The sequence below is a fragment of the Scyliorhinus canicula genome, chromosome 3, assembly GCF_902713615.1.
Source record: "Scyliorhinus canicula chromosome 3, sScyCan1.1, whole genome shotgun sequence".
Lineage (NCBI taxonomy): Eukaryota > Metazoa > Chordata > Chondrichthyes > Carcharhiniformes > Scyliorhinidae > Scyliorhinus > Scyliorhinus canicula.
In genome coordinates, this window is record NC_052148.1 from 194,792,290 (window position 1) to 194,819,743 (window position 27,454).

At 45.4% G+C, this 27,454-nt stretch overlaps 1 protein-coding gene across 5 annotated transcripts in view; it reads right to left on the reverse strand.

The window, feature by feature from the left end:
• ttc29 (tetratricopeptide repeat domain 29) overlaps positions 1 to 27,454 on the reverse strand; it is a 666,158-nt gene that overhangs the window by 501,511 nt on the left and 137,193 nt on the right. The window lies entirely within an intron of this gene.

The window sequence follows — 27,454 nt, forward strand, 5'->3', positions numbered from 1 at the left end:
ACTGTTCTTTTGTATGTTGAAAATATATTTAAAAAACCATAAGTAAGTAAATAATTTAATTAAATAATTATTTAAAAAACATGAATGATGGCAAGACAGATAAAGTGTCAAGGCTGCAGTAGGTGGGTCACTTCTGGTGGCGGCCATGGATTGAATGGTTGAACATTTGGTGGCTCTTGCTTGAGGCGGAATTGTTTGGTCCTTGTTACCCATTCATAGGGCTGTTTGCTGGTGCAAAGTACAGGAACAGATAAAGCTAAAGATTCTCCGTTGGGTGGGCATGTCTCAACCCTATCAAACAAGGAGTGCAATTGCAAAAGGGCAACAGTCAGAGCAGGAGCTTTCGAGGAGTGTGATAGAAGGAAAGATGGCGGACAGCTTGGTGGCCCACTAAGTGGTCTGCGGAACAGTTGGTGAAGTTTTTGATGGTCAAGTTCCGGCAGCAAAGACAGGAGGCCTCGGATGACCTGGCTAAGGTGGCTGACCCGATTCGGGCAGCCATTGAGAGAGTGGAGCAGAGATTGGAGACACGCAGTGTGTCACTCCTGTTATGGGCCAGGGCTTACAAACTCTAAAGTGTATTATGAAGTTCACCTGACCTACATTTATGTTGAATTTGGCTAGGATGAGCACAAAAGCCTTCACTGCAGGTGTGATTCATCAGATTTCTGAGACACTTTAATCAAAACAAGGTTTATTCTAAGAATGTAGTTAACATATATATATCTAGCTGGTGCTGTAAGACTTCTTACTCAAACACAGCAAGAATTTTTATCAATTACAAACATAAAGACACCACACAGCTACTGTAATCTATGTGCATAAAACTTAATGAATTATCCCTTAGTGTTCCAATTCAATACCAAAATCCAATTAAACCAAAACCCCTTTTCAAGGGCATGGCCCAGCACACTGTATTCGCACTTGAATGGGACTGGTCCTCTTCCTGAAATTCTGATCCAGTTCCAACCAGCAGATTCAAACTGCTTGCGTAAAGCAACTCTAATCTTTAAAGTTACCAAGGCAGTTAGCCACAATCAATGTGCTTTTACTGGAACAGCTTTTAAAATGAAAAACAGGGAAAACACTTATTTCTCCTTCTGCAGTCCAAAGCAGTCAAACTGAAACTGAAACCTAAAAAAACATTCTCACCTGACAGCTACAGCCCAATGTGCTACAAGGCACATGATAAGAGACTAAACCTTTCTTAAAGTGTCACTCACACGACAGTCCAAAAGTGGAGTCACTTGTGGACCATGAGGACTGTTTGACTTCGTTGGAGGCAGCGATTATTCTTGTGGTGGACGGCCAAAGAAGGCGGAGGGAGAAAGTGGACGATTTGGAGAATCGGTCAAGGAGGTAGAATCTCTGGATTGTGGGATTGCCGGAAGGCATTGAGGGAATGCAGGCCACACAGTATGTTGCGAACATGCTTGGGAAGCTGGTGGGAGGAGCAAGTCTTTGACCAACTTCCGGAGGCGGATCGAGCGCATAGGTTGCTGAGGAAGAGGCGAAAAGTGAGTGAGCAGCTGAGGGCGATGGTGGTACATCTGCAAAGATATCTAGACAAGGGTATCTTGTCCAGTGGTGGTGAAGGAGACACACCTGAAGGTGGTAGGCGAAGGAGATGAAGTGCACGGGAAGGGAATGTGATTCGGATCTACCAGGATCTGGGTGAGGAGCTGGCAAAGCACCTGGCTGGGTTTAACAGGGTCAAAGCAGTCCTGTTCAAGGAAAGAATAAAGTTTGGAGTGATGTACCAGCCCAATTGTGCGTCACGTACCAGGGCCAGCAGTTTAACATGGAAACGCCCGAGGAAGCGAGCAGGTTTTTACGAGACCATAGATTTGTGGACTTTTATGAACTTTGGACTATAGTGATACCAGTATGTGCATCACGCACCTACCGACGGTCTCGTACCACCCAGCCTCCAATGAGCTAGCCGAATGGGTGGTAGAAATGTTCAAGAGATCCATGAGGAAGATGACCTCGGGGTCATGGAAATGCAATTGGCGTGGTTTCTTTTCAGTTGTCATACAACGCCTCATGACACAACCGGCATCTCACCGGCAGAGTTACTCATGGGGCGCAGACTCCAAACGCATCTCAGCCTTGTCCTACCCGAGTCCGTCATTGGCAGGACCGCTCAGATAGACTCTCACGGGCGCGCACCTTCACAACAGATAGATAGAGAAATACAGCACAGAACAGGCCCTTCGGCCCACGATGTTGCGCCGAACTTTTGACCTAGGTTAATCATAGAATTTTGGAAAATTTTTCATGGCCAATCCACCCAACCTGCACATCTTTCGACTGTGGGAGGAAACCGGAGTACCCGGAGGAAACCCACGCAGTCACGGGGAGGATGTGCAGACTCCACACAGACAGTGACCCAAGTCGAAATCGAACTTGGGACCCTGGAGCTGTGAAGCAATTGTGCTATCCACAATGCTACCGTGCTGCCCTTAAGAAGTTAACCTACACTCCATTATTCTACCCTAATCCAAGTACCTATCCAATAGCCGCTTGAAGGTCCCTAACTTTTCCGACTCAACTACTAGCACAGGCAGTGCATTCCATGCCCCCACTACTCTCTGGGTAAAGAACCTACCTCTGACATCCCCTCTATATCTTCCACCATTTATCTTAAATTTATGTCCCCTTGTAATGGTGTGCTCCACCCGGGGAAAAAGTTTCTGTCTACTCTATCTATTCCCCTGATCATCTTATAAACCTCTATCAAGTCGCCCCTCATCCTTCTCCGTTCTAATGAGAAAAGGCCTAGCACCCTCAACCTTTCCTCGTATGACCTACTCTCCATTCCAGGCAACATCCTGGTAAATCTCCTTTGCACCTTTTCCAAAGCTTCCACATCCTTCCTAAAACGAGGTGACCAGAACTGCACACAGTACTCCAAATGTGGCCTGACCAAGGTTTTGTACAGCTGCATCATCACCTCACGGCTCTTAAATTCAATCCCTCTGCTAATGAACGCTAGCACACCATAGGCCTTCTTCACAGCTCTATCCACTTGAGTGGCAACTTTCAAAGAACTATGAACATAGACCCCAAGATCTCTCTGCTCCTCCACATTGCCAAGAACCCTACCATTAACCCTGTATTCCGCATTCAGATTTGTCCTTCCAAAATGGACAACCTCACACTTGTCAGGGTTAAACTCCATCTGCCACTTCTCAGCCCAGCTCTGCATTCTATCTATGTCTCTTTGAAGCCGACAACAGCCCTCCTCACTATCCACAACTCCACCAATCTTCGTGTCATCTGCAAATTTACTGACCCACCCTTCAACTCCCTCATCCAAGTCGTTAATGAAAATCACAAACAGCAGAGGACCCAGAACTGATCCCTGCGGTACGCCACTGATAACTGGGCTCCAGGCTGAATATTTGCCATCCACCACCACTCTCTGTCTTCTATCGGTTAGCCAGTTTGTTATCCAACTGGCCAAATTTCCCACTATCCCATGCCTCCTTACTTTCTGCATAAGCCTACCATGGGGAACCTTATCAAATGCCTTACTAAAATCCATGTACACTACATCCACTGCTTTACCTTCATCCACATGCTTGGTCACCTCCTCAAAGAATTCAATAAGACTTGTAAGGCAAGACCTACCCCTCACAAATCCGTGCTGACTATCCCTAATCAAGCAATGCCTTTCCAGATGCTCAGAAATCCTATCCCTCAGTACCCTTTCCATTACTTTGCCTACCACCGAAGTAAGACTTCGGCCTGTAATTCCCAGGGTTATCCCTATTCCCTTTTTTGAACAGGGGCACGACATTCGCCACTCTCCAATCCTCTGGTACCACCCCTGTTGACAGCGAGGACGAAAAGATCATTGCCAACGGCTCTGCAATTTCATTTCTTGCTTCCCATAGAATCCTTGGATATATCCCGTCAGGCCCGGGGGACTTGTCTATCCTCAAGGTTTTCAAAACGCGCAACACATCTTCCTTCCTGACAAGTATCTCCTCAAGCTTATCAGTCTGCTTCACGCTGTCCTCTCCAACAATATGGCCCCTCTCGTTTGTAAATACTGAAGAAAAATACTTGTTCAAGACCTCTCCTATCTCTTCAGACTCAATACACAATCTCCCGCTACTGTCCTTAATCGGACCTACCCTCGCTCTAGTCATTCTCATATTTCTCACATATGTGTAAAAGGCCTTGGGGTTTTCCTTGATCCTACCCGCCAAAGATTTTTCATGCCCTCTCTTAGCTCTCCTAATCCCTTTCTTCAGTTCCCTCCTGGCTATCTTGTATCCCTCCAGCGCCCTGTCTGAACCTTGTTTCTTCAGCCTTACATAAGTCTCCTTCTTCCTCTTAACAAGACATTCAACCTCTCTTGTCAACCATGGTTCCCTCACTCGACCATCTTTTCCCTGCCTGACAGGGACATACATATCAAAGACACGCAGTATCTGTTCCTTGAAAAAGTTCCACATTTCACTTGTGTCCTTCCCTGACAGCCTATGTTCCCAACTTCTGCACTTCAATTCTTGTCTGACAGCATTGTATTTACCCTTCCCCCAATTATAAACCTTGCCCTGTTGCTCGCACCTATCCCTCTCCATTACTAAAGTGAAAGTCACAGAATTGTGGTCACTACCTCCAAAATGCTCCCCCACTAACAAATCTATCACCTGCCCTGGTTCATTACCAAGTACTAAATCCAATATGGCCTCCCCTCTGGTCGGACAATCTACATACTGTGTTAGAAAAGCTTCCTGGACACACTGCACAAACACTACCCCATCCAAACTATTTGATCTGAAGAGTTTCCACTCAATGTTTGGGAAGTTGAAGTCGCCCATGACTACTACCCTGTGTCTTCTGCACCTTTCCAAAATCTGTTTCCCAATCTGTTCCTCCACATCTCTGCTGCTATTGGGGGGCCTATAGAAAACTCCCAACAAGGTGACTGCTCCTTTCCTATTTCTAACTTCAACCCATATTACCTCAGTAGGCAGATCCCCCTCGAACTGCCTTTCTGCAGCTGTTATACTATCTCTAATTAACAATGCCACCCCCCCCCCCCCCACCTCTTTTACCATCCTCCCTAATCTTGTTGAAACATCTATAACCAGGGACCTCCAACAACCATTTCTGCCCCTCTTCTATCCAAGTTTCCGTGATGACCACCACATCGTAGTCCCAAGTACAGATCCATGCCTTAAGTTCACCCACCTTATTCCTGATGCTTCTTGCATTAAAGTATACACATTTCAACCCATCTCCTTGCCTGCAAGTACTCTCCTTTGTCATTGTTACCTTCCCCACTGCATCACTACGTGCTTTGGCGTTCTGACTATCGTCTACCTTAGTTGCTGGACTACAGATCCGGTTCCCATTCCCCTGCCAAATTAGTTTAAACCCTCCCGAAGAGTACTAGAAAACCTCCCCCCCAGGATATTGGTGCCCCTCTGGTTCAGATGCAACCCGTCCTGCTTGTACAGGTCCCACCTTCCCCAGAATGCGCTCCAATTATCCAAATACCTGAAGCCCTCCCTCCTACACCATTCCTGCAGCCACGTGTTCAACTGCACTCTCTCCCTATTCCTAGCCTCGCTTTCACGTGGCACCGGCAACAAACCAGAGATGACAACTCTGTCTGTCCTGGCCTTTAACTTCCAGCCTAACTCCCTAAACTTGTTTATTACCTCCACACCCTTTTTCCTACCTACATCGTTGGTACCAATGTGCACCACGACTTCTGGCTGCTCCCCCTCCCCCTTCAGGATCCTGAAGACACGATCAGAGACATCCCTGGCCCTGGCACCCGGGAGGCAACATACCTTTCGGGAGTCTCGCTCGCGACCACAGAATCTCCTATCTATTCCCCTAACCATTGAATCTCCTATTACTATTGCTTTTCTATGCTCCCCCCTTCCCTTCTGATCCCCAGAGCCAGACTCAGTGCCAGAGACCTGGACACAGATGACACAGTTTATGTGAGCAACTTCGGGTCCAGAGTCAGTTCTGCCTCCTGTTGACCGTTGAGACCCCAGGAGACCTGTGGCACTCGTGGACCTGGTCAGTGACTGTGTAGACAGCGAGTCGGATTCCGATATGACATTGGACCGTCTGGCGACAATATGCCAGCGCCACTTGTACCAGCAGCCTTACTGGGCCATGCTGACTGTGACATTCTTTGCGGAAGCAGCGATCCCAGGTATATTACACACTTCCAGGCCCAGCTGTACCGCCCCTGGAACTCCGCCCGCAACCCAAGCTGCCACAGGACCTTCCGCCTGAGGGCATGAACATTTCTCTGGGCTTAGGATGGGGGAGGGGTGTGGCGACCCCCTACAAGGATAGAGCTGTATAGCATCCGTTTTCCTTCCTACACACCTGGGAATGAGCTACTCAGATGACTATGGGGCAGAGTTCCCTCCTAATTGGAGGAGTTCCCCACAGAATATAAACCCTGACCTGGAAGCAGTTCAGGGAAGGAGACCCTGCAAGAGTGGAGAGGAGTGATTATTGTGACTAGAGTGGAATAAAGTGAGTTGGACCCTATCAGTCTGGCCTCTCATGGAATCTTTGCCTCTGTCTACAACAAAGATAGATCTAGAGGAGATGTAAGGTGGAAAAAACAGAACCACCGTCAATAGTTGCGACACTGAAATTGTGTAAGAGGCTGAACACACTTCTATTCTCACCCCTTCACCCCTCCTAGAACTATGATGTGGTTTCCCCTTGTCTTCACTTTCCAACTTCAGCCTTCAACTAAACACCCCTGATTATTTCTGCCATTTTCAGCTGGTTACATCACTAAACACATTGTTCTTTCACCTCCTTTTCAGCACTTTGACAGTACCATTCCCTATATGACACCTTGGTCCACACTGCAATCACTACCAATTCACTCTCCCCTTCCCACAGCACCTCTCCTTGCAAGTTCAGGAGATGCAGCCACTGACCTTTTATCTCCTCATGCCTCACTGTCCAAGACTACAAATAATCCCATCATGTGAAACAGCAGTTTACTTCTGCTTCTTTCAACTTAATATATTGGATTCATTGTTCACAAGGTGGTCTGCTCTGAAGTGGGGAGACTACACATAGATTGGTAGCAGGATTCTCCGTTCCTGAGACTAAAAAGGTGTTGATGGCGGGGCAGGATTCGTGGACTTCTACGACAGAAAATCTGGCACCGCACCTGGACCGATTCAATGACCGTTAAGGGGCCAGCACTGATGCCACGTGAAACACAATTGTTATGGGCCAGGGCTTAGACACTCCAAAGTGTATTATGGAGTTCACCTGACCTACAACCTTTTTGTTGAATTTGGCTAGGAGGAGCACAAAAGCCTTCACCTCAGGTGTGATTTATCAGACTCCCTAGACACTTTAATCAAAACAAGGTTAATTCTAAGAATATGGTTAATTTAAATATATATATATATATATATATATAAATACACAGCAAGAATTTTATCAATTACAAACATGAAGACACCACACTACAGTAATCGATGTATAACACTTAATGAATTCCCCCTTAGCTGTTCCAATTCAATAACAAAATCCAATAAACCAAAAACAACCTTTCAAGGGCATGGCCCAGCACACTGTATTCTCACTTGAATTGGACTGGTCTTTTTCCTGAAATTCTGATCCTGTCTCAACCAGCAAATTCAAACTCCTTCCGGAAAGCAAACTATTCCAAGGCAGGTAGCCACAACCAATGTTTTCCCTGGAACAGTTTTTTAAATGAAAATAGCGATAAACAGACAAAACACTTCTTTTCTCTTTTTGAATCCGAACTGAAACTGAATCCAAAACACCTCACAGCCACAGCCCAGCTCCACCCACACAATGACATCACTGAAGCCATGCGATAAGACAAAAACATTTCTTAAAGGGACACTCTGACACCTTCAGGTATAAAAAGTCCATAAGGTCACCCACCAGGCCTGGGCATTCGGCGGAGCGGACACTCTCCATCCCAGAAGAACTCGCCTTTTGGCTATCAGTGAGGCAAAGGCTCGAGCATCTGTCCTCGCCCCAGTCCGCAGAACCTGAGTCTGACAACCCAAAAGTGGCCACCAACGGACAAAGCTTCAGATTGATGTTAAGAACACTGATATAGTTTGAAAGAAGACCCAAAAGCTCAACATCTTTAGACAAGACTAGAACATGTAGGTATGGTTGGTGGACCCACGAGAACACCGCTCTCACTTGTCCTCCACTCCATCAAAGAACCTGCTCATCCTACTTTTGGTTAGATGAGCTCTATGAACCACCTTGAGTTGGATGAGGCTTAGCCGCATTCAGGATGACGTGGAATTAACCCTGCAGAGGGCGTCATTCCACACATCCTCATCTAAGATAGATCCCAAATCCTCCTCCCATGTCACCTTCACCCGATCAAGCGACGGAGATTCCAGTGAGATGATATGCTCATAGATGTTCAAAATCCTCCCCCCCCCCCCCCCCCCCCCCCCCCCCCCCCCCCTCCAGTTCTTGCCAACCAAAAGATTTCCTCCAAAAGGGAAGGCTGTGGAACCAAGAGAAATGCAGGGAAAGCCCTGCGGACTAAGTCGCGCAATGAAAATACCAAAATAGGTGTGACCCTGATAGTTGCAACTTCACCCAGAACTCCTCCCAACAAGCGAACAGTCCATCTATAAACAGGTCTCTGAAGCACTCTATTACTCTATCTTGCTCAATTACTTAATCCCTTGACTCCCTAAGAGTACAAAAATCTGTTGACCTCAGACTTGAAATTACTCAATGACTCCGTATCCACTATAGCCTTGTACATTTATAGAAAAATTACCTTATGATCGAGCCACTTCGCTTCATAATTGCGTGTTGTACTTTCATGCTAACTTTCTGTGTTACTTGTATGTGGACAATCAAATCTTTCTGAACATTAACATTTAAATGTTTCTCGCCATTTAACATGCTCTGCTTTTCTATTATATTTATCAAAGTGAATAATCTAATTTTTCCCCACATACTCCATCTCCACCATTGTCCATTCACTTAAACCTATCCTTTTGTAACTTGTTCTGTCCTTCTTGCAGTGGTCCCTGTTGTAATATGTCTTTTAGGGATATCAGCATGACATCAATAGAAGGAAAATGTGTCATATGATCAGTCTTAGTTTCACTTTTGCTTTGAGCAGAGAACACAACTCCAAATGTTATATAACTATGTGTGACTGTTCTCATGTGCCTAATCTTAATAGATGAACCCACAATGTGTATTCAATCCCTTATGAGTGCCTTGTGTTTATACAGTGTTAGGATTTGTCTGTCCTGTGTTCCCTTTTTAATCCCCGTTCTGCTGCCTATTTTGACACACATGTCTGTTTAAATTGGAATCTTTGGACACTGGGAAAATCTCCCCTTTCAGATGGGCAGGTCTGAAATATCCACTTTAGGTTCTGTGGCAGAATCCGGGACGTCGTTTGTTAGACTTGGCAAGCACCCAATCAGTGTATAGAAGATTCTCAACTTTCTGCTATTGCGGCCTGTGGTTGGTGAAGCCAGTCAGAAACTTTCAGGGAAGAAGGCGGGTCTTCTAGAGAGTGCCATCTTTTGTTCAGTTCTGTTAAGCAGCCAGCGAACATAGACCCTGAAGTCTCCCTCTCTCCTTCTCCCTCTCTGTATTGGACAATGTTAAGAAGCATTGTAATCAAATATGTGAAGATTTTCTTGTGTTAAAGGAGCACAGATATCAAAAGATCTGGAAAAGAGACCTTGAGTGTTAAAGTGCAAGTTTTCCAAAAGGTGAGTAACCTTCGAACTGTATGAGATAAGGGCTGGGAAGAGCTGAAGAATGAAGGCTTAAAGTGGAAGCATTTGTGATAAAACCGCCAGTGTTGTACAGGAATCAGGCAAGGAAAAACAGCTAAACTTCAGGAGCAGAGCTGTATTGTTCCCAGGGAGAGGTGAAAGCTCCATCTGATGGTAGAAAGGATTAAGTACACCGACCTGAGCATCCTGTGTCCAGCACCATCTGGTGGCCGGGGACAAGACTTCACTGAGTTGGAATTCTTAGGTGTACCACCATCTGGTGATCAAAGGACAGAATTGCGGCAACATGAACCTCGAGTAACCCTGGGCTGGAATATCCACCGCGCCACATTTCTGTTTCATCCTGCCGGCGGGATACTCCGTTACACCGGCTGGTCAGTGGGGTTCCCATTGTGGGGCAGCTCCACGCCATCGGGAAACCCCAGGGCTGCCGGCAAAATGGAGCATCCCTCCGGCGGCGAATCTGGCCCCCTATTTCCCAGAGACTACAACCACAGAGTGAACACTCAGCTCAGATCTATCTCTTTAATCCCTGTTTTATTTTATTCCTCGGTGCTGACCCTTACCTGGTGTTTGTCTTGTATGTGTTTGGGCAGAGGGTGGGATGGGATTTTGGGATTAGGTAGTCTGGTAGACAGTTATCCTGTTATTTCCGTATATGTTCATCTTTTCTTTTTATTAATAGTTTGTTAATGTTTTATAAATCTGGTGTCTGTAACTCATTGGAGCAGTCAAGGGTTAAAGATCTTCAGAAAATACCAATTATTGGTTAATTCACTTACGTTGAGACTCCGGGGTCTGTGGGGCTGGAATTGACCACGCACTCACCCAGGATGTCGTTACAACAGCAAATAAACTCAAGGATTTATATAATTATAAGAACACAACATGGTGATCAGCGGTGGTGGCACATGTGGAAGCAAGATTAAGAACAGATATGATATGATGAACAGCCTTAGATTGTGTCATATAGCATGAGACAACGACATTCAATGTTTTGGTCAGACTGCAACAAAGTTGCAGTGTTGGAAAATGTTGAGAATGCAGCAGTATGATTGTGATGGAAAGCATTGGTGACACAATGCCAATCTAATGCTCAAATAAAGAACACTGAATAGTAAGCAGGCAGATTTCTAGTGGGACTGTGTATTGAGAGGATGAGCACTGAGTTAGCTCGGTTGGGAAAGGTGAGTGACCAGCGTGTTGTTGTGTTTGGTCCCTTGTACTTTTAAGATTAACTCACCAAACACTTTAATCTGTACAAGCAAGATCCTTTTATTGTGTCTTGTGCAATAGGATGGCAATCTGATACAAAGCACATTATCATGTGTTACTCCTCTGGAATTTACAACTTCTGCTGACCTGTTAAATGTTCATATTATCACTCTCTACCTCATGTTCTTCTGGATATGGTCAATGAGCCTCTCTTTATATACAGGTCCCCAGGTCGCATGACCTTGGTCTTGAGACCACATGGTGTATCTGTACAGCCACCTGCTGGTTGGAGGTCTCACACCATCCAGCTGTGATATAGACCATTGGCATAACACTACAGGTGTGATCCAGGTAATGAGCAAAGGAGAGTCAAAAACAAAATTAAAATCAGGATTAATATTATAACCAGTGGCATCAGGAATTGCTGAGCAATAAATTAAATAAAAAGCAAAGACGCATGACTCCATGGTGCTTTCCTTCCACAACATATCTTCACAGATGGAGCTTTGGAAAAGCATATGAAAACAGCTGCAGTGACACTCATCTCAAATACAACAGTATACTGGGATGTAGCTAACATACTATTTAAATTCAAAATATTTAAACAAGGTACAGAGCTAAATTCATATGTGTCTGAACCAGAAAAGCAAGCCATAAAAATTTGTGTTGCAATTGGAAATAATGGTCAACTCAGGCTCAACGTATCAGGATTAACAGCAAAGCTAAAGGAGCCTGAAAATATATGAACTACATTGAAAGACCAGTTCAAAATTAGGTTACACTTCCACTTGTCATTTCCACAACAACCTGCACAATCCATAGACCACTTTGTCAGCAGAGAAGGGGACTGTGATTTTTCAAACACAGAGCTAGCAGAAAGAATTGTTGAGCTGGTGACCGCAACTACTCACATAGAAGCATTCCAAAAAGATCTGCTGGACAAGGGAAGAATGTATTGTAAGCGACCTTCCTGTTTATTCCCTTATTTCCCCTTTTATTTTGCTGTTGCATTTTTAATCTGTGGATGATTGATTGCCATCTTACTTTAAGGCAAGCAGCCGATAAGAAGACTATACCTTTAATTCAAATGCAAGAATACAGAAGGGTGTGCTAGTTCAAACTGGTTATTGCAGACTGGCCCGGATCATTGAGGACTCGGTTCTATGAATTGGCCCAAAAAGCTGTGGTCTGCCCTGTAACAGGTGGTGATTGGATCCAATGTCACTGATATGTTTCTCAGAATCCCAAGGCTTCAGTTTAGTTTCAGTTTTGATCTTGGCATCAGTTGTCAAGGGGTTTAGTTTAATGTCGGGGGGGTTAAGTTAATTTGTGCCTTTGATTGTTTGTCATGTTCTTCGTCATTGTAACTTGAATTAATTGTTTTATATTATTTTGTCATAATGAAAAATTTTCAATAAACATTTTTTTTAAAGTTTTGATTCTGGCAGCCCGGTGACGAGGTCCAACTAACTCTCTTCAAAAGATCCAGCTAAATCTCTCCAGAAGGCCCCTGTGAAGGCTGACTCCATCTCCAGAAAGCCTCTGTGAGCTGTCCTCGTAAGACTGCAGAGGCCTGAAGACAAATCATGAGCTGAAAGCAAAGCTTCATGTAAAATGAAGTGTCTTTCCAGTAAGACAGAGGCTTGAATGTGAACCTCGAGCTGAAGGAAGGACTTGATGAGAAATAAGTGGTCTCTACAGAAAGCCTGCCTGTACGCCCACTGCATTTTTTAAACTACAAGGTCCTTGAACGAATGAATCTACAAAGAAGACCTTTACTGGCAGAAAACCAAAGACTCTAATCTGCAAGTTTTCTGTGAAGGAAGTGTGCTGAAAGATCCACCATCTGAAGCAAAGACTCTTATCTTTTGACTTCCATCCTTATTAGTTTTCAGCCCGTTCCCTCCTCTGTGTTTGTTTGTCTTGTGTGTGTGGGTAGAGGGTGGGACAGTTAAAATGGGTAGTAGGTATTAGTTTGTCGTTAGCCAGTTGTATATACTGCATATTTCATGATAGTTCTTGGTCTAAATAAACAGGAATCATGATTTCTTTACAAACCTGGTGACTGCAATTATTGGGTGGCCAAAGACTTTGGGTATTTTTATAAGAATTACTGGTTAATTCACTTGCTAGCACTATTGCTTCACAGCACCAGGGACGCTTTAGAGCTCCAGGGACCTGGGTTCGATTCCCGCTTGGGGATCACACAGTGAGTCTGTGTGGAGTCTACATATTCTCCCCGTGTCTGCGTGAGTTTCCTCCGGGTGCTCTGGTTTCTCCCCACAAAGTCCCGAAAAAGGTGCTTGTTAGGTGAATTGGAAATTCTGAATTTTCCCTCCGTGTACCCAAACATGCACCAGCGTGTGGCGCTAGGGGATTTTCACAGTACTTCATTGCAGTGTTAATGTAAGTCGACTTGTGACACTAATAAAGATTATTGTTAATATTATTGCGTTGTGACTCCAGGGCACATGGGGCTGGAATTGACCATGCACTAGCTCAGGTGTTGTAACAGTATAGCATCGAAGAGCTACTCAAGGATGGATATAAATATGAATCAATCCTCGCATGTCAACAAAGCTTACAAAGCTTACTGATGCATTACCCCAATTTTTGACTCATTCACTCGAACATCCAAACCTAGTAAGACATGTGGAAAATGTGGTCTTCGACAGTAACCAAGGACATGCCCAGCTTTGCATTTACACTTTGCTATTGGCATTGGCAGTGCACCAGAATAAATGAAAAGAGCTGAGCACTGATTTGAATAGGCCAGACACAATGGGTACCTTCAAACAATAAGAATGGCCATCCAGTATTCCATCAGAAATATAAACATGAAGTGGTTGACAAGCCAGAAAGCTATGATGTGCACAACAAGACGAAGAGCTGTGACTATGTTTCACACTGTCAATCCCGAAGAAAACGCAGATGCAGTCACATGTCTTAAGTGTTTGCCAAGATTCAAATTATCTGTCCTACGAAAAGTTGGTAACTATTTGTTATTGGTCAAGATTGACACAGCGGCTAATGCCAACATATTGGTCGGAATTTTCTGCTTGTTCTCACTGATGGGATCTTCCGGTCCAGCCAACAACAAACCCCCACCACGAGTATCCTGGTGGCAGGAGGTGCATCGAATGGGAAGCCCCATTGACAGCTGTGGGATCAGAAGATCCCGTCGCCAGATAATGGTGGGCCGTCTCTGCTGCCGGGAAACACGCTGTGGGGGCGCATGGAAAATCCAGCCCATTACCTCTTCACATTGTAAAAGGCACATAGCCACAGACATCGAAGGCCAAGATGAAATTTGCTGCAGTGAAAATTACAGTGTAAAATGATTCACTAATTCCATGTGCAAGATCCATAGTCCTGAAGTGGAAGTACAATCAAACCTTTTGGGTATCACAGATGTTCTACATCATGAAACTAAACGCCTAGCAATTGCAGGTCTACTGGCATATCGGAACCTCACAATCCATGGAATCAGTCAGGCACCGCAAGGCAGATCAACCTCAGATAACACCCGTTGTTCGTATCTGGTTATAAATAGTCTGATACGTATGCAGCATGGATTATTAATATCAACATATTAATAGCAACAATATAATGCAGTGTTAATCTGTGTGTATCCTATAGGTGATCCTACCATGACTATTAAATAAAACAGAGAGCACAAATTTTACATTAACAGCCTCATACAATGTTATAAATCTGCCAGAAAAATAGCCCATTTCTATAACACTGTGCAGATAACTCTGATTTTGGTGACTGCCTCAGCCTCCATTGACATTGTCTGTATATAGCACCAAACAGACAAGTTAACAGTAAAATCATATTTTGGGGAAAGATTGCAACCCAGATAGACTCCACATGATCTTTTCTATTCTGTTGAAGAAGTAGAACATTTTCTTCTGCCTGGGTGCATGACACCTCAACCCTTAACACCCCTTGCAACCCTCCTCTCCTCACCACCTCCTTCCAACACTCCCCTTCCAACCCTCTCCCTACCATCCTCCCCCATAACTCCCAGTTATAGTTGAGACAAATTATAGTATGAGCCCCAAGTCGCCACATTCCGGCGCCTGTTCGGGGAGGCTGGTACGGGAATTGAACCGTGCTGCTGGCCTGCCTTGGTCTGTTTTAAAAGCCAGTGATTTAGCCCAGTCTGCTAAACCAGCCCCTCATCGCTTTGCTCGATAGCAATGGTAAGAGTGAAGGAGTTGCTGCTAATGGCCCAAGCACCTTGTGGATACACAATTTTAAACTGCTAGATCTGTTCTGAATATATCCCATTTAAAAGATGGTAGTGCTACACCATGATAGGTGGTAACTCAGTGAACTCTACGGGTAGTCATTCCTACCAATACTGCTGATGCATCTGCGACAGGTAGATTGGTGAGGGTGAGGTCAATAGGCTTTTCCCTCTTGTTGGTTTCCTCACCACTTGCTTCAAGCCCAGTCAGGAAGATACCTCCTTCAGGACTTGGCCTGCTCAGTCAGTAGAGTCACTCTTGATGATGGGCATTTAAGTCACTCACAAGGAGTATATTCTGTGCCTTTGCTATCCTCAGTGTCTCTTGCAAGTGGTGGTCAATGTGGAGGAAATCTGATTCACAGCTGAAGGAGGGCAGTGGTGATCAGATGGAAGTTTTCCTGCCATTGTTTGACCTGATCTCACAAGACTTCATGGGGTCCAGTCATTGTTAGGACTTCAGGACTCTATACCACTGTGTTGCCACCTCTGCTAGGACTGTCCTGCCATTGGTGCAGCGATGGTGATAGAGATGTTTGAGACATTGTACGGTTTGATTCGGTGAGTATGATTATGTCAGGGTATTGCTTGACTTATTTGTGAGACAGCTCTCCCACGTTTTCCACCAGCCCCCAGATGTTAGTACGGAGGACTTTGCAGGGTCGACTGGGCAATGTTGTTGTGCATATGTCGAAGTTGGGTGTCCATAAGACCATAAGACATAGGAGCAGAATTAGGCCACTCGGCCCATCGAGTGTGCTCCGCTATTCAATCATAGAACAAAGAACAAAGAAAATTACAGCACAGGAACAGGCCCTTCGGCCCTCCCAGCCTGCGCCGATCCAGATCCTTTAAACCTGTTGCCTATTTTCCAAGGACCTACTTCCCTCTGTTCCCCGCCCGTTCATATATCTGTCCAGATGCATCTTAAATGATGCTATCATGCCCACCTCTACCACCTCCGCTGGCAAAGCGTTCCAGGCACCCACCACCCTCTGCGTAAAAAACTTTCCACGCACATCTCCCTTAAACTTTCCCCCTCTCACCTTGAAATCGTGACCCCTTGTAATTGACACTCATGGAAAAAGCTTGTTGCTGTCCACCCTGTCCATACCTCTCATAATTTTGTAGACCTCAATCAGGTCCCCCTCAACCTCCATCTTTCCAATGAAAACAATCCTAATCTACTCAACCTTTCTTCATAGCTAGCAACCTCCACACCAGGCAACATCCTGATGAACCTCCTCTGCACGCTCTCTAAAGCATCCACATCCTTCTGGTAATGTGGCGACCAGAACTGCACGCAGTATTCCAAATATGGCCTATCCAAAGTCCTATACAACTGTAACATGACCTGCTGACTCTTGTACCCAATACCCCGTCCGATGAAGGCAAGCATGCTGTGTGCCTTCGTGACCACTCTATCGACCTGCGTTGCCACCTTCAGGGTACAATGGACCTGAACTCCCAGATCTCTCTGTACATCAATTTTCCCCAGGACTCTTACATTGACCATACAGTCCGCTCTTAAATTAGATCTTCCAAAATGCATCACCTCGCATTTGCCTGGATTTAACTCCATCTGCCATTTCTCTGCCCAACTCTCCAATCTATCTATATTTTGCTGTATTCTTTGACAGTCTTCCTTGCTATCTGCAACTCCACCAATCTTAGTATCATCTGCAAACTTGCTCATCAGACCACCTATACCTTCGTCCAGATCATTTATGTATATCACAAACAACAGTGGTCCGAGCACGGATCCCTGTGGAACACCACTAGTCACCTTTCTCCATTTTGAGACACTCCCTTCCACCACTACTCTCTGTCTCCTGTTGCCCAGCCAGTTCTTAATCCATCTAGCTAGTACACCCTGAACCCCACATGACTTCACTTTTTCCATCAACCTGCCATGGGAAACTTTATCAAATGCCTTACTGAAGTCCATGAATATGACATCTACAGCCCTTCCCTCATCAATTAACTTTGTCACTTCCTCAAAGAATTCTATTAGGTTTGTAAGACATGACCTTCCCTGCACAAAACCATGCTGCCTATCACTGATAAGTCTATTTTCTTCCAAATGTGAATAGATCCTATCCCTCAGTATCTTCTCCAACAGTTTGCCTACCACTAATGTCAAGCGCACCGGTCTATAATTCCCTGGATTATCCCAGCTACCCTTCTTAAACAAAGGGACAACATTAGCAATTCTCCAGTCCACCTGGACCTCACCCGTACTCAAGGATGCTGCAAAGATATATGTTAAGGCCCCAGCTATTTCGTCCCTCGTTTCCCTCAGCAACCTGGGATAGATCCCAACCGGTCCTGTGGACTTGACCACCTTAATGCCTTTTAGAATACCCAAAACCTCCCCCTTCCTTATGCAGACATGACTTAGAATATTTAGACATCCATCCCTAGCCTCAACATCCATCATGTCCCTCTCCTTGGTGAATACCGATGCAAAGTACTCATTAAGAATCTCACTCATTTCCTCTGACTCCACGCATAAATTCCCTCTTTTGTCTTTGAGTGGGCCAATCCTTTCTCTAGTTACCCTCTTGCTCCTTATATACGAATAAAAGGCTTTGGGATTTTCCTTAACCCTGTTAGCCAAAGATATTCATGACCCCCTTTAGCCCTCTTTATTGCGTGTTTGAGATTTGACCTACTTTCCCGATATTACTCCAAAGCTTCATCGGTTTTGAGTCGCATCGATCTTATGCATGCTTCCTTTTTCATCTTAGCTAGTCTCACAAGTCCACCCGTCATCCATGGTTCCCTAATCTTGCCATTTCTATCTCTCATTTTCACAGGGACATGTCTATCCTGCACTCTAATCAACCTTTCCATAAAAGACTCCCACATTTCAAATGCGGATTTACCCTTAAACAGCTGCTCCCAATCCACATTCCCTAGCTCCTGTCGAATTTTGTTATACTTGACCTTTCCCCAATTTAGCACTCTTCCTATAGGACCACTCTCGTCTCTGTCCATGAGTATTCTAAAACTTACGGAATTTTGATCGCTATTCCCAAAGTAATCACCAACTGAAACCTGGCCGGGATCATTCCCCAATACCAGGTCCAGTATGGCCCCTTCCCGGGTTGGACTATTTACATACTGCTCTAAAAAACTCTCCTGGATGCTCCTTACAAATTCTGCTCCATCTACACCTCCAACACTGCACGAGTCCCATTCAATGTTGGGGAAGTTAAAATCTCCCATCACAACCACCCTATTGCTTCTACATTGTTCTATAATCTGTCTGCATATTTGTACCTCTACTTCACACTCGCTTTTGGGAGGCCTGTAAAGTCCCAACAATGTTACTGCATTCCTATTTCTTAGCTCTATCCATTTTGCCTCAGTGCTCGAATCCTCCATTGTGCCCTCCTTAATCACAGCTGTGATATCATCTCTGACTAGTAATGCAACTTCTCCACCCCTTTTACCTCCCTCTCTATCCCTCCTGAAGCATCTATACCCTGGGATATTTAGTTGCAAGTCTTGCCCTTCCCTCAACCAAGTCTCAGTAATACCAATAACATCATATTCACAGGGACTAATCCAAGCCCTAAATTCATCTGCCTTACCTGCTACACTTCTTGCATTAAAACAAATGCACCTCAGACCACCTGTCCCTTTGCGTTCAACATCTCTTCCCTGTCTACTCTTCCCCTAGTCACATTGAGTTTATTATCTAGTACCTTACTGGCTTTAGTTGCTGCCTCTTTACTGACCTCTAACTTCTAATCTGGTTCCCGTCCCCCTGCCACATTAGTTTCAAACCTCCCCAACAGTGTTAGCAAAAGCACCCCCATGGACATTGGTTTCAGTCCTGCCCAGGTGTAGACCATCCGATTTGTAATGGTCCCACCGCCCCCAGAACCGGTTTCAATGTCCCAAAAATCTGAACCCCTCCCTCCTGCACCATCTCTCAAGCCACGTATTCATTCTGACTATTCTTGAATTTCTACTCTGACTGTCTCGTGGCACTGGTAGCAATCCTGAGATTACTATCTTGGAGGTCCTACTTTTTAACTTATCTCCCAACTCCCTAAATTCTGATTGTAGGACTTCATCCCGTTTTTTTACCTATATCGTTGGTGCCTATATGCACCACGACAACTGGCTGTTCACCCTCCCCCTTCAGTGTGTCCTGCAGTCGATCTGAGACATCCCTGACCCGTGCACCCGGGAGGCAACATACCATTCGGGAGTCTCGTTTTCGACCACAGAAACGCCTGTCTAGTCCCCTTACGATTGAATCCCCTATGACTATAGCCCTGCCAGTCTTTTTCCCGCCCTTCTGTGCAGCAGAGCCAGCCACGGTGCCATGAGCCTGGCTACTACTGCCTTCCCCCCGGTGAGTCATCTCCCCAACAATATCCAAAACGGCATACCTGTTTTGGAGGGAGATGACCGCAGGGGACACCTGCACTGCCTTCCTGCTCTTTCTCTGCCTTTTGGTCACCCATTCCCTGTCTTCTTCACCAATCTTAATCTGCGGTGTAGCCAACTCACTGAATGTGCTATCCACGACCTCCTCAGCATCGCGGGTGCTCCAAAGTGAGTCCATCTGTAGCTCCAGAGCCGTCATGCGGTCTAACAGGAGCTGCAGCTGGACACACTTCCCGCACATGAAGGAGTCAGGGGCATCGGCATGGCTTATATTTTCTCATCCCCATTCACCTGCCTTCTCCCCATAACCCCTGATCCCCTTATTAATCATGTCTGTTTAGTACAACTGAGGGGCCATTTAAGAGGCCAATTAAAAACAATTGTATGTGTGGATTTGGAGTCACTTGTTGGCTAGACCAAATAAGGACAGCAGATTTCCTTCCCTAAATGACAATAGAGAACCAGATGGGTTTTTATCACAATCCAATACTTTTTTGGTTATCACCATCAAGATTAGCTTTTAATAGCAGATTTATTAATTAATTGAATTCAAATTCCACTAGTTGCCATGGCGGGATTTTACCCTGTGTCCAAAGAGCATTAGCCTGGGTCCGTGGATTCCATGTCTACTAACATCACCACTATGCCACCATCCCTATCACTATCGTGAAGAACTTAATAATTTATTTTCCATGTTGACTCCGTCTAGCCGTATTATGATTTTTTTAAGCGCCTTGTTAAAACCTCCTTAACAATAGATTCCAGTATTTTCCCAACAACATATGTCAGGCTAATTGGCCTGCTATTTCTGTCTCTCCATTCTTAAATAGCCACCCTGCATTCTCTACATTTCAGTCTACTGGAATCATTCTGGAACCTGGGGAATTTTGGAAGATTATAACCTCATTTTTTGATCGCACAATTTAAACCTTTTGGCAACACTGTTTCAACAATTTCAGATCATGATCTGTGTCCCCAATGTTTGTTTCCGTTTTGTTTTTGTATGGCAGACCACTTACACTCCTTCAGACACATCTTTTGTTAATTTCTTGTCTCATCCATCCCTTTTTCATCTTATTTCTCCTGTCCTCCACCCTATGAGAGACTTTCCCTTAAATTCTGTCGCTCCCTTTCCCTGCCTCTGCACGTGCTTAATGCCTGTTCTATCTATGATTTTTCCAGGTTTCATGAAAGGTCATTGACCTGAAGCATTGGTTGGAGTTTTCCCATCCTGCCTGTGGAAGGTTTCATGGCGGGTGGGAGCAGAAAATCCACTAGGAGACAACAAATGGCTAACGATGCCTTCTCTCGGAGCTATGTTGGAAAACGATAAGGCACCACTGAAGGGGATCAAAGCAAAGTGGGAGGAAGAGTTGGGAGAGGTTATAGAGGAGGGGGTCTGGTGTGAGGTGCTCCGGAGAGTGAATGCCTCCACCTCGTGTGCGAGGTTGGGGCTGATACAGCTGAAGGTGGTGTACAGGGCACGCCTCACGAGGGCGAGGATGAGCCAATTCTTTGAAGGGGTAGAAAATGTGTGTGAACGTTGCGGGGGGCCCCCCGCTAATCACGTTCATATGTTTTGGTCCTGTCCAAAGCTTGGGGAGTACTGGAAGGAGGTGTTAGGGTAATTTCCAAGGTGGTGCATGTGAAACTGGACCCGGGTCCCCGGGAGGCCATATTCGGGGTGTCGGACCAGCCAGGGTTGGAAACGGGTGAAGAGGCAGATACCATAGCCTTCGCCTCGTTGATCGCCCGAAGGCGGATCCTGCTGGGATGGAGAGCGGCCTCTCCACCCTGTGCCCTGGCATGGCGAGGGGACCTGTTGGAATACGTGACCCTTGAGAAGGTTAAGTTCGAACTGAGGGGAAGCTTGGAGGGGTTCTACAAGTCATGGGCACTATTTATTATGCACTTCAAGAACTGGATAACATCGAACATTAGTTGGGGGAATGGGTGGGTGGGTTGAGGGGGAGGGGGGCTATGTATGTTAAAGATGGCTATGGGTCATCCCTGATTCTTTTTTTTTGTCATTTGTTTATGTTAACATGCGGGCTGATGTCTGGGCATGGTGGGAGGATGGGATCGTTGTTACTGTTATGGGGTTTGAGATATTTGTTGTTGGTTATTGATTGTTGTTGGGTGTAAATTCGGGAGAAAAATTGTAAAAAAGGAGAATAAAAACATTTTTTAAAAAAACGATGCCTTCTCTGTGTCTCCGCAGGAAAATCTCTCCCACAATCGCCCAGACTGACGGAGGGGTGCCAGACATAAGAATCCTCACCTCCTTCAAGGAGCGGGCCCTGGAGGTGAGTGATGTGACCGAGAATAGATTGGTCACCCACGCGGAGGGGGCAGATGACACAGAGGTGAAGAACCATTGGTCAGGCTTCTGGAACACATTGTGGTGAGCACCACACTGTTGCTGATGGACATCAGGTGGAGGCAGGAACCCCCAGGCGAGACAACAGTCGGAGGTCTGCTGGATCCCAGGACCCAGCTGGGTTCCAGCCTGATGCTAAGCCTCTGGAAGTGGGTTATCTAGAGCTGATGGAGACGATAGGGAGCAGCCGGTATGTTCAGAGGGAGATGTCAGCATAACTCCAGCAAATCCATAGCCGCTTGGAGGAGTCCCACACCGTCTTCAATGATTCATTTCAGAGAGAAGGTAAAAGGAAAAACGGAATGCTGCCTTGTTGAGTGTCCTAATGCAATCGAGGAGGTGAAGGAAGGAGATGTGACACCAAGCACAGTTCCAAGAGAGGCCCAGCCTGAGATCCAGCGTCAAGGGGAGCCAAAGCAAGTACAAGATGGTGAGGAGGAGAGACCCAGACAATGAAGGCAACTCGTCAGACCGAGGATACACTGACTCTCCTAATTACAAATGATTGAGAGACAATCCGCACATATCTGCATGAGTCCCAAACAAAAAAGAAAATACTGGAAAATCTCAGCAGGTCTGGCATCATCTGTAGGGAGATAAAAGAGCTAAAGTTTTGAGTCCAAATGACTCTTTGGGTCCCTTTGGGGTCATCTGGACTCAAAACATTAGCTCTTTTATCTCCCTACAGATGCTGCCAGACCTGCTGAGATTTTCCAGCATTTTCTTTTTGGTTTCAGATTCCAGCATCCGCAGTAATTTGCTTTTATCCACTTTTCTGCACTTGTCCCAAATAGATTACATCTGCCACATTTTTCATGAAGACATGACAGCCCGCGGAGTTACAGGCTATCTCTGTCAGTGGTTTTAAAGTTGACTGCTGAGCTCAATTTCTTTGCCTGTGGGTTGTCCCAGGGGTCCACAGGAGACCTTTGCAGCACCTCACAATCTGCAACACATCCATGCATAAAGGAGGTAACAGATGTCTTTTACAGCAAGGCACATCAGCATATGAGGTTTCCTATGGAATAATATAGCCAGGCTGTGGGTTTCACTGGTATTGTGGCCATCACAGGCTTTCCTAGAGTGCAGTTTGCAGTCAAATATATCCATGTGGCTTTAAGGGCTCCATGGCAGCAGCCCCTAATATTTATCAACTGCAGAGACTATCTTTCCACCAATGTTCACCTGGTGTGTGATGATCGGAAGTACACCAGAAGGGGAACAACCAGGCATTTCTGCATCCGCGAAAGAGACTCCAGGATTGCATGTTGCCTCCCTGCGTCAGGACCTGCATGGGGTGAAGGGTTAGGGCATCCTCTTTGCATCTCGGTTTGGGACGAGGTAGCAAAGAAGCTCTCCCACCAGGGGGTCCAACATCAATTAACTAATGTGCCTGCGGGAAGTCATGATGGTTCCTACGTTCATATGTAGGGTCCTAAAGCCATTTGCCACATGCTGCAGGAGAATTATGATGAGTTCCATTGAGTACAGAGTGATGCTCCTCACATTCTCAGCGATATGTCTGACTCCTGTCTGACAGAGAGCTGGACGTGTTCTGCCAATGAATGAGCTTATCGTGGTATTCAGAGATGCTGGATCACAAATCTTATGTACGACTGCCTCCTCTGAGGTTAGTGGTCCTGGTGTTTTTCTCTACATACAAGGTGGGCAGGTTGTTAACACTTTGTCAGCACTTGGCATCCTAAGAGAAGAGTGGCAGACTTGAGGGACAGCATTAATGTTATGGGTGGGGCAGGGTGGCCCGCCCCAGCAGTGGTGCGTCTTTACTGCATCATCAGTGTGGGAGATGGGAGACATAGCGCTGCGATTCTCACACTCCACAGGGATGAAGTGATGAGTGTGCTCGGGATATTGGGGAGCATGGTGCCATGATGTGACAGCGTGGAGGGTCTGAATGGGTGAACAATGTGATGTTTTATACAAGAGCGATATTACAATGGTGATTTATCTCCACCAGTGCCTAGGTTCTCCCGTGCTCACTCAATGCCTGTAGTTTCTTCATCTTCCTCTTTATCAAGGTGTTTCTCCAGGATCCACAGCTGAGCTTGAGGCAGCCTGCTGCCTTCTACACCCTGTTGCCGCAGATGACCTTGGTGTGTGTCGGCTGGAGGCCTGGACCTTGAGGGTCCAGGCCTATTTCGGGCTGCATGGGTGTTACTGTGCTGCCTTCCTCGGTGTGCGGGGCTGGAGGTGTGTCACTCACAGGGAGGGAGGTGTCAGATGGGCTGGACACACCCAACGTCTGCTGGGTGGAAGGCCCCGAGCTACGATCTTTTCGGCTGACCAGTGTCCCCTTGGCTCCTCCATGGAGAGGCACAGTAGCACAGTGGTTAGCACAGTTACTTCACAGCTCCAGGGTCCCAGGTTCGATGCCGGCTCGGGATACTGTCTGTGTGGAGTTTGCACTTTCCGTGATGCATGGGTTTCCTCCGGGTGCTCCGGTTTCCTCCCACAGTCCAAAGATGTGCAGGTTAGGTGGATTGGCCATGCTAAATTGCCCTGAGTGTCCAAAAAGATTAAGTGGGGTTACTGGGTTACCGGGATAGGATTGGCGTGTGGCCTTAGGTAAGGTGATCTTTCCAAGAGCTGGTGCAGACTCGATGAGCCAAATAGTCTCCTTCTGCACTGCAAATTCTATGTAAATTCTATGAATCTGTGGGATAGAGGGGCAGCTGGAGTGAGATGCAGAAGCCCAATCGTCCTCTGAAACTGACACTTGTAGATTCCCACTAGAACCTGCACCGTGCAGTCGAAGCCCATGGAGATCTTGACCTCAGCCATGGAGCTCATTAGCTGAACCATAGAGTGGACATCCCCCGCCGTTAAATACACATCCTGCGCCAAGGTCTCCACAGCGAACGCCACCCTCGTAGTATTGGCCTCGTTCATTGCAGTGATGGCACCATCTCCTCAGACAGAAGGCGATGGGACTCCTCCATTCGGCCTTGCAATCTGAGGGATGATGTTATCCCTTCCTGATGTTTGCGACTCTGCCTTTGCAGTTCCAGCAGCTCTGGGATGACTGGAGCCAAAGGCACGACATCAGCTAAGGGCTCAACTGAGTCCTGGGCTCCAGCATCCCTCCGAGTGCCGATTTCCTGGGACTTTCCTTCCTCCACCTGCTGTGGATCTCCAGTTGTGAGGTGCTCACCAATCAGTGACCCAGAAGCCTGCCCACTAGTTTATCCCACCTAGGTGTGAGTATACATGCTGGTGGAGGGTGCGGATGACAACTGTCATATCTCCCCGATGCCTGCCTCTGGGATGTCTTTCTCAGAGCTGTTCAGGTCTGTGGTGTTCAGAAAGTGCAAGGATGGTTGGGGCTGGTCGACTGATTACCTTCAAGGGAAACAAGATGTCATTCATGCATCACGAGAAAAAAATGATGGGAGAAAGTTAACTCAGGTGAGGCATCCCTTGATGGTTCTCACTTTTGTCTGTTGCCTCCATTTCATCCTCTGCACATGTGCGGTCCTGCTCTTCAACTGTCAGGTGGCTGAGTGGGAGAACGCCGTAGCTGTGCGTGTGAAGGTGTGCAGTGGCATACATCAGGAGGCAGACTTACTCTGGCTGCGTGACGATGATCATTCATCTTTTTCAGACTGTTTCCCCGTCCTGTTATGCAGCGAGCTGGCACTCTATCTCGGCGCACAGATGCATCCGCGCCATCAATTCTGGCCTCAGGTGACTGTGTGGAGTTTGCACGTTCTTCCCATATATGCGTGAGTTTCCTCCAGGTGCTCCGGTTTCCTCCCACAGTTCAAAGATGTGCTAAAACATTTACCCCTTAGTATCCAAAGGGTAGATGAGATTACGAGGTAACGAGGATGGGACGGGGGAGCGGGCCTAGGTAGGGTGCTCTTTCAGAGGGTCAGTGCAGACTCAATGGGCCGAATGGCCTCCTTAAGCACTATAGGGATTCTATGATTCTAACATGTAGCTGATATATGTGACTTAATAAAGTTCAATGTATGTTTTAGGTAATGTCTAAATAATATTTTCATTTTCTTTATTATGAACAGAAACTGTCATTTTGTTGCAATTAATCCCTTTTACTGCTTGGTATTTTTCTAGATATAAAGAATCTGCAAATAATTTAAATATATGCTTCTGCTACAGACCCTATTAAGATTATATTTAGGTGAGGATGCTTTGTGAGCAAATGTAATCTCCCATTATTTCTGCTAAAAATCAATTATATGCATAATATTAAAATGCTACCTTATACAAATGTTTTCACACATCGTGGGAGACTCAAGCCAATATTACTCAAATTATCTTACTTTCCAACAAAGGAAAATACCAGCGTCAAAATATTGCCCCTGGTTTTAGCCTGGTTGGTGGCAGTCATTATTCTAAACTTTATTATATACACTGTTTATACTTCATCATTTAATACACAATGTGAACAGGGCTTTAAGGGTGCAGTTACACTGCCAATTCACATGGATGTGAAGCTTTTATGGTGCATATTAATGCAAAAGTGGCAGTATAACTCAGAAGACTAGCAACTGTACTAAAACCCTGAAGGGTCAGGAGGCCATCTCACATTAGCTCGTGCTGAGCACATTACAATTGGAGCCTTGATGTTCAATATGTTAAATTCTTTTACGTGATAGGAAAAAATATATTTTTGGATTTCATCAATAGGGGAAAGTTAAAAATAAAAATACAGTATACAAGACTATTATTTAACAAAAGAAGCATTTTCTTTTAACCATCATAGATAACCAAGTCAAATGTGTCATTAGCTTTTAATATAATTTCCGACACTACAACAATGACTACACTTCTAAAACTTCTTCATTTGTTTTAAACCACGTTGAGATGTCTGCTGGTCATGAAACGTGCTTTATAAATGCAAGTTTTTCTTTTTATCAGTGTGATTCTTTGGTTTATTTTTACTGTTCAGTAACTAGTATATTATTTGTCACACTAAGAATTCCTAAGCTTGAATATTTAAATTTCTTGCTAATATCACAATGGCAATGATAATTTATACTTATATTGACTTCCCGCAAAAAAAAGAGTTGACAAAATTTCATAAACAAGGCTAAATATAGAATGGCAAGGGTTTTGTGCTTCTACAAATCCTGTCCATTTAATTGTAATAGGCAGAACATCATAGTAGTAAGCTGAACCAGCATATTTAAGCTTGTACACTGTAGACTTGGAGGAAATCATCTGATTCTGTTACACAGCAGGTGCACTTCCTGAAAAAAGTATAATGCACAGTAAATGTAAAACATTGACTGTGGACAAACACAAATGTGAAGTAAATAAACATTGACCATGGAAAGACTAAATTCAGATGTGAAGCAGCGAAACAATATATCATCAAAAACGTACCAGAAAGGACATGAATATAATTCAAAGGCTGCC